This window comes from Abramis brama, assembly GCF_963993115.1.
Source record: "Abramis brama genome assembly, chromosome: 25".
Classification (NCBI taxonomy): domain Eukaryota; kingdom Metazoa; phylum Chordata; class Actinopteri; order Cypriniformes; family Leuciscidae; genus Abramis; species Abramis brama.
In genome coordinates this window covers 21901121-21907491 of record NC_139987.1, presented here as the reverse complement: position 1 = coordinate 21907491, position 6371 = coordinate 21901121, and the positions used below count along the sequence as shown (strand labels likewise).

General features: G+C 40.2%; 1 pseudogene across 1 annotated transcript; it reads left to right on the top strand.

The window, feature by feature from the left end:
* The first annotated feature begins 5109 nt into the window (after positions 1-5109).
* On the top strand, positions 5110-6168 carry LOC311077036 (trace amine-associated receptor 13c-like; annotated as a pseudogene). Its single transcript has one exon. The product of its transcript is annotated as a trace amine-associated receptor 13c-like (transcript).
* Positions 6169-6371: the final 203 nt, after the last annotated feature.

The window sequence follows — 6371 nt, the reverse complement described above, 5'->3', positions numbered from 1 at the left end:
CCTTGTTGAATTAAATTAGAGTTGTAGCCTACTAGGCCTACTCCTCCTAGGCCATCCAAAGTTCATTCTTGTTCATTTTCTGTGTTCATCATTGTTCATGTTTTTTTTTTTATTTTTTTTTTTTTACATTTCTTCATTCGGATCCATTTGTGATCCATTTCATTCTGAATAAACAAACAAGGCAGTTTACATGATTTGTCCTTGTTGCATTATTCATTAAGATAATAATTAATAAATGCACTGCACAATTATCCGTGAACTTGATAAATGTTGCAGATATGTTTTACATGCACAAACAAATGCCTTTCAACTTATGTGTGCAAAATTCAGAAGTAGTAAATGAATGTGCAGAAATTTGTACAGAGATTCTGTAGGCCTACTATAGGCCTATGTGTTGTAGCCATTAAATAAGCTCATTTAGTTTCATATTTGTTCAAATATTATAATGTTTTTTTTTTTTTTTTTCATCTATGTTGATTTATGAAAAGTGAACAGCACGAGTAAGATAGGATGTGCAGTATATCGGGAGACTTGGAGTGGGTCAGACATGATTTTGACCACTTCATTAAGTTTTGTTTTGTAGAAAACCTTTCTTTAAAGTGAATTTCGTTTTGTATAAATTGTATCTTAATTTTAATACATTTTTCATCAACGAATTTCATGTATTTAATAAATAAGAAGCAAATATAGCAGACAATAGGCTATAATCATGCGGCGCCTGTGCGCCGCAGTCACTTGCACTGCACGTTAACTGGAGCACATCTCATCATAAATTAACCGAAACTCAGTGTATGCCTCACAGAGAATTTTAAGAAATATATCTAAAGAAAGCTTGAAATGTCTTTAAATGAAACAATTCAAAGCGAAAAGAAATAGGCAACTCTCTGATGTAATCCATGCATTTCTCCATATAGGCGCATTCACTACGGAGATGGCGATCGTCAACTTCATCTTTGCTTCATCTCAACTTCCCTGGCGCCACCCCTGGTTATAACGGCCCATGTATTAAAAAAATGGTCGGGTTTAAATCGGGCTCGGGCTCATAATTATCGGGCCTATACTGCTCCATTGGGCTGTAATTATGGGGCGTGTTTCAACCGAACCAGGAAGGAAAATGCCTCTGCACTCAATTGGATAGACCTACAACCAATCAGAGCAACGGAGTAAGTGACGTATGTTCTTCATTCAACTTTCCGATCGACAAATGCCTTGATTGCGGTTCTCTGTTCCTCTTTTCAAATTAATGCGCTGTCGATATCTTCTATAACAGACGCGATGGCAAAATCTACACATGATGTTTCATAAACAAAGTTCAGGAGGAGCACGTTCAAATAATCAATCCTATCAACTATCATCAAACAATTACCATGTTTACCCTATCAGCATGAGAGGAAGCATATATTTATTCACTCTGTCAACTCACCCAACATTCCTTGACAGTTTTCAACATCCCTTCACTCACTCTTGGCCTGTTCTTCCACAGCCTGGAAGACTTGGGTTCGGGCCAAATACCGAGCCCGGAGGAGCCCTCTCCTCAGACAGCACGCCAAATATGCATTTATTCTATCTGACTTAAGTGTGAAATCTCAGTTCTCCAGCGGCAGTCATCTTTGTTGTAAACGAATTCAACCCAAGCGCTCGTTGGTGACGTGGATGATTACGTTACTGTTGATCATCTGTCCATCATCGTATAAAGCCCGCCCTGAAAATTTGATTGGTCCGAACAGCTTTGGTTCGGGCATAATGGCTCCACAACGGATCAAGTCCAGACCGAACTTCCCGACCTAAAAATGTTGTGGGCGGGCTAAGTTTCGGCTGGCATCCAGGCCAAACACGCCCCATGATCACAGCCCAATGGAGCAGTATCAGACTCATATTCTGACTAGAATCTGAGTGTGACGACGCCAGGCTAAGTGTATATAGGACATGAACACGAAGCAAAAAGTTCTCTCACCTGATATCGCCAAAATGTTTGCAGGACCTCACACATCCAGTCCGACTTTCCTCTGTGTTCACATATCAGCTTCTGTTCTCCTCCGTTTACATGTCACAATGCAAATTAGTTCAAAATAAGAATTTAACAGGCATAAGACACTTCAAACGTGACCAGTAAAAAGGCGCGCACAGTTGTCATTGGCCAGTAATGTAGATGGGAGGGCAGCCTTTGAGCGCCATCCAGAGGGCGGGCAAAGGTGCACTGCAACCGCTTCTTCTACTGGGGGGATGGAATCATACCCCTTCTCTGCGGCGCCGTCAACCTGTGAGAGCGCAGAGGAGACATGAGAGTGGAGTACGAGTACGGCCGGACTCCTGGACTGACGAGGAGGCAGAGTGGTGTGAACCGGACCATTCCTCGCTGTCAGAGGCCAGGATAGATCAGCTGTCAGCAGCGGCGTCCTCATCCACTTCATCCCCTGAGGCAGCGGCGGCACGGGCGGGAGCCGGCGGCTGCGCGTCCGGGAGGGGGGGCGGAGAAGGAGAGAAAGAAGCTAGAGGGAAGGGTTCCGGTGAGCTTTTAGGCACCACATCGGTCTCTGGTGGCCTCTGGGAGCGGCGCTTCTTCCTGCGCGGCCCAGCAGAGACAGGGCTCGGCATGAGCCACAGGAAGAGATAGAGAGTCTTTTAGATAGAGAGTGTGTGTCGCAGCGGCGAACACACACAGCAGAAAAAGGAAACTTGTCGCCAGATAGCGTGGCAGGCACGGATGGCTGAAGGCGGCGAAGACGGTCGGCTTCCTCAGACGCTTTCCTAGGCTTGCTGTTCGCATGTTTCAACGGCGGCGGCTTCTCAAGATCCAGCGATGCGAAGAGCTCTGATGAAAATCAGAGTTCAGCCTGTTGAGCCCTTCCTTATATACGCTAAGCCACACCCATTCTGGCCGGCTGTGACACGTGGAGGGTGCGACGTCACGCAGAGGGTGCTGCCGCACTGCGTTGACAATAAATACAAAATTAAGGATAATTTTTGGCTTCAGATCTCAAGAAAAGATGACTTTACCTGTAGCATAAGCAACTTACGCAATACGAGAGAACCTCTCGTAAGAGAACTATAGAGCAATAAATATGAGATCATGCAGTAGGCCTACATGAAAAATAGCAATATGTACACATTATTTTACAGTTTATTTTATTAAATATCAAAATAATAATAATAACGAATATATTTAAACTATAACAAGATTAGATTCCTTTATTTGTCATTTTCATGGTGTACATAAAAACGAAATTGTGTTTCACACATCCACTACTCAGTAATTCAGTGCAATAGTAACTAATCAAAAGCGCACAATTTAAATATAAATATAAATATACTAAAATACACTAAAAAGAATAAAAAAAAAAAATAAAAATATCAAGTTCAAATCACATTCTCTGGTTAAGCAGTCTAATAGCTGTGGGGAAAAAGCTGTTTAATAGCCTACTAGTTCTTGCCCTGGAACTTCTGTATCTTTTACCAGACTGAAGGAGTATGAACATGTCACGTGAGAAATGAGTAAAGTCCTTAATAATGCTATTTGCTCTATGCACACAGCGCTCTGTGTAGATGTCCTGAATACGTGGCAGTGAAGCACCAATGATTTTTTCAGCAGTTCTCACAATCCTGTTCAGTTGATGTCTCTCCTCTGCCGTACTGTTTCCAAACCAGCAAGAGATGCAATATGTGAGAATGCTCTCAATAGTGCCTCTATAGAACATGGTCAAAGATGGAATAGGGAGATCCACCTTCTTCAGTCTACGGAGAGAATGAAGACGCTGTTGAGCCCTCTTGATTATAGCTGTTGTGTTGTCACTGGATGTTAGCTCATTGGTCAGATGGACCCCCAGGAATTTGACACTGTGTACTATATCCACCTCAGAACCGCTAATGGTCAGTGGGAGATGGTGCCGACGACTAGTCCCCCTGAAGTCGACAACCATCTCCTTGGTTTTTTTGGTGTTAAGGACAAGGTTGTGTGTTTTACACCATGCTGTCAACTGTTCCACCTCCTCTCTGTAAGCCGACTCATCATCATTAGGGAGTTATATTGATCACTAAATGAGGAACCAAAGGAAACAAATATTAGGAGTATATTATTTTACTTTTCAGACACACTTTGGGAGCCGACGCTTGAAACAGACAGTGGAAGAGGTTTAAACGCGCCAGGCTTATATGTGTCTTTTTTTATAGCTGAATCAAACAACAATATCGCAAATGAAAAAAAACAACAAAAAAAAACAAGCAAAGATGACACATGAGCATATCCAAGCATATATTAGTTATGTGAAACAAAGCTAAACAATGTTACTTACCTATCAAGAAGAAATAAAACAAACTCTGCGTCTGATGTTAGACCTTCCCGCTCCTTGAGTTCTCTCTAGCGCTGGTACGTTAAACTTCTCCGATATTAACACAAGTTCTACCTCTTACCTGATCGTAAGCCTTCTTTTTCATTTAAGTTCCGCAGACATTTTCCTCTTTTGTTTTTTATCTGCCATCTCTCTGTCTTTCCGTAGTCGTTCTGCTAAATGTCTGTGGCACTGAGCGCTCTCTCTCCTCCACATCATTAGTAGACACGCCCCTTACTGCTGATTGGTAGCAGTGTTTTGGTAGTCGGTCCACACAGTTTTCAAAAGTGTTTTTCAAAAACTACTGATCCCACCTTTAAAGAAATACTACAGTTCTATTATTATTTTATTACTGTTTTTTTACAATACAAAAAGCAACTCCAAAACTGATTTAATTTTAATTGAAGATGATACTGTGGTGGAAAAAAAGGTCTACTTTACCTCTGGATCAGAAGTCAGTGTGCTGTGGAATATTAGCATACAGTACCTTAAATTGAAAAAAAATCTAAGTATATGGCAATTGAAAAAATATATTAACTTGAAATATATGGAAATAGCCTATTGGTTACTGACAGAAACAATTAATGTAAAAAGAAATAGTAAAAGAAGTTTGTCATGTAAATAAAAAGCATGCAAATATTAATTTAAACTTTAGCACCGTTTTACCATATTATTGTGTGGCTAAATATAATAATGCATACAATGAATAAGTAATATAAAATTATGTAGCATCAGAGGGGGCGGTAGATCATGGGTTGGTCGGTCTGATCCAGACTCTGTATAAATGAAAGGACAGTAAGGAGAGCAGAACAAACTCCTAACAGGAGGAGACTCACTCATGGCCTATGAGACAGAGGATCATGAGACTCAATACTGTTTTCCTGCCATCAACTCATCATGTATCAAGGGAAAACGCTCCAGACATGAATACAATATCATGTATGTGTTTGTATCATTGCTGTCAGCATGGACTGTGTTTCTGAACCTGCTGGTGATCATCTCCATCTCTCACTTCAAGAAGCTTCACACTCCAACAAACCTGATTATTCTCTCTCTAGCTGTGGCCGACCTGCTTATGGGACTTGCCATGCCCATAGAGGCCACCAGGCTGATTGAGACGTGTTGGTACTTTGGAGACACTTTATGCGGACTCTATTCAATATTTTTTGATGTGCCTCTTTCAGCATCTCTCAGTAATTTATTTTTAGTTGCTGTTGATCGTTATGTGGCTGTGTGTCACCCTTTACTGTACCCACAGAAAATAACCACAACTAAAACTTTAATAAGCATCTGTCTGAGCTGGGTTTGCTCTTCAGCTTATATTACTGCCTTTGTAATTAGTAGTGGATATTTTGACACTTCACACAGAACAGACATGTGTTATGGAGAGTGTTCTGTTATGATGAGTTTTGCTTGGAGAATCATTGATCTGTGCATGTCTTTTATTTTTCCTTGTATCCTGATCATAACTTTATATTTGAGGATTTTTTATGTAGTACATCAGCAAGTGAAAGTTATAAACTCTCTGATTAAGGGTGGTAAATGTGTAATGGAAGGTTCGGTTAGGAGAAAATCTGAGCGCAAAGCTGCTCTGACATTAGGAATCATTGTGACAGTTTATCTGCTTTGCTTTATTCCATACTATATATGTTCTATATCAGTAGTCTCTTCCACAACCATAAATGTTTTGACATGAGTCTTGTACACAAACTCAGGTCTGAATCCTCTGGTCTATGCTTTATTTTATCCCTGGTTTAAAAAGACAGTTAAACACATCCTAACTCTGAAAATATTTCAGCCAACATCCTCTCTGGTTGATATTTTTACACAATATAAATTGTAATTAAATTGGTTAAATCTTCACTCTGAGAGCAATTTCACATAAACTGCATTATTGTTATACAGTCATAAAGGTAGATTAACAGTTTATATTTGTAATTTACACTACATGTATCTCACACTGTTGCAATTGCTGCATTATTGATGGATTGATTTAATTGTTAGAATTTAACAATTAACCAAACTTTTTACATGGTAAAAAAAAAT